The sequence below is a fragment of the Charadrius vociferus genome, unplaced genomic scaffold, assembly GCF_000708025.1.
Source record: "Charadrius vociferus isolate BGI_N301 unplaced genomic scaffold, ASM70802v2 scaffold398, whole genome shotgun sequence".
Taxonomy (NCBI): domain Eukaryota; kingdom Metazoa; phylum Chordata; class Aves; order Charadriiformes; family Charadriidae; genus Charadrius; species Charadrius vociferus.
Genome location: NW_009649571.1, coordinates 315,286 through 317,001, shown reverse-complemented (window position 1 = coordinate 317,001; position 1,716 = coordinate 315,286). Strand labels below are relative to the sequence as shown.

General features: G+C 65.0%; 1 protein-coding gene across 1 annotated transcript in view; it reads left to right on the top strand.

Annotated features, from left to right (window-relative positions):
* The window catches only part of LOC104291100 (POU domain, class 3, transcription factor 3-like), a 10,228-nt gene that overhangs the window by 3,783 nt on the left and 4,729 nt on the right, over nt 1–1,716 (top strand). The window lies entirely within an intron of this gene.

The window sequence follows — 1,716 nt, the reverse complement described above, 5'->3', positions numbered from 1 at the left end:
TGGGGGGCTTCCTGGGGGGATGGAGAAAAAGAGCAGGTTGGCAGGAGGAGGGGGTCCTGGCCCGGGAACAATAAATCAAAGGGAAGGGGAGTTACTGCCTGGCCAAGGATCTTCTGAAACCCTGGGCCACAGCAGGAGCCCGGGAGGAGCAGGGCTGATGGCTCCGATTGGAGTCCCGCAGTGAGACTTCCTCTGCCCGCCTGCAGCGGCAGCGGGGCAGGCAGCAGGGCAGGCGGTAGGCAGGCAGTGGGGCAGGCAGCTGGGCAGGCGGTAGGCAGGCAGCAGGGCAGGCAGCGGCGCAGGCAGCAGGGCAGGCAGTGGGACAGGCAAGTGGCCAGGGAGTGGGCAAACAGTGGGGCAGGCAGCAGGGCATGCAGCGGAATGGGCACAGGGTAGTGGGGTAGACAGCAGGCAGGCAGTGGGCAATCGGTGGGGCAGGCAGTGGGAAGGCCATGGGTAGGCAGTGGGCAAATAGTGGGGCAGGCAGCGGGGCCAGCAGCAGGGCAGGCAGTGGGCAGGCAGTGGGCAGGCAGCAGGGCAGGCCTGCCTACATGATGTCGGGGTGCCGGCATCCCCAGCAGCACGGCCTGTGGCCTGTTTCTCTGCATGGCATTGCCAAATCCAGCACTGCCGGGGAAGATGCCTCACTGGGCATCACATGGCAGTGGTTCCCCCCCGGCAGGTCCCACAGCCGTGGGGCTCATTCTGCACGTTGCTCATGTCCCCACTGATGGGCTTTTTGCATCCTCAGGTCATTTTCCTGGGGCCTCCCTCCCCAGAGCAGCCTGGCACAGCCGGGAAGGGCAGCCTGGCACATGCCCAGCCAGGAGTCAGGAAGGGGCTTTAATTGCAGCTTATCCTCTTGGTCATTATTTTTAATTTACAGGAATATCATTGCAAGAGAAGAAATGTTTCACTGCCCCCGCTGTGCGGCAGTGCCATGTGCTGGGCTAGGGGCTGCTGCTGGCACTGCCAGGACCAATCTCTGGGTGCTAGTTCCTGGGTATGAGTCCCTGGATGCCCGTCCCTGGGTGCCAGCCCTCTCGGGAGCTGAAGCAAGTGCTTCACAACCAGCATCAAGCGCCTTCCCCCAGTCCCACAAGCAGCCCCGTCCTCATCGCAGCGCCGTGGGGGAGGCTCCTCCAGCCTATCTCTTCGGCGTATCTCCAGTGCGAGACGGCCGCAGGCTCCCAGTAATCCGGGTTAATAAACAGGGAGCTTTGCGGGCGGCGGGATCGCCCCTCGCCCCGCTCGGGCCGGGGTCAGGGGGTGCGCGCGCTGCCGGTGCCTGCCCGTATGCGGGAGGCGGCATCGGGCAGGCAGATCCCGGCAGAGCTCAAATCGGGGAAGCTCCGGCTGCCGGGGTGGGAGGAAAGGGGGAAATGCCTGGGGCCGGCCCCGGTAGCGCCATTGTGCAGGGCAGCGTGAGAGGCAAGCCCTTAAGATAGAGAAAATATCAAGCACGCTCCATTGTGGAGCAGATGGGGCTGATAGCCAGGGCTGCAATTAGCTCGCCCGCGGCACACTCAGAGCTCCGGGGCCTCTGCCTGCACGGGAAAGGACACCCTCCCTCCGAGGCACGGCCTTCCTCTGCCGGGCAAGGAAGAGGAGACGGGCAGTGGGAGAATGAGGAAGCCGGGGAGCCCCAGCTTTACCCGCGGGGCACTCTGCAGGGCTCCCCAGGGAGCCGTGAGGCTCTGCCGCTGGGCCCAGGGG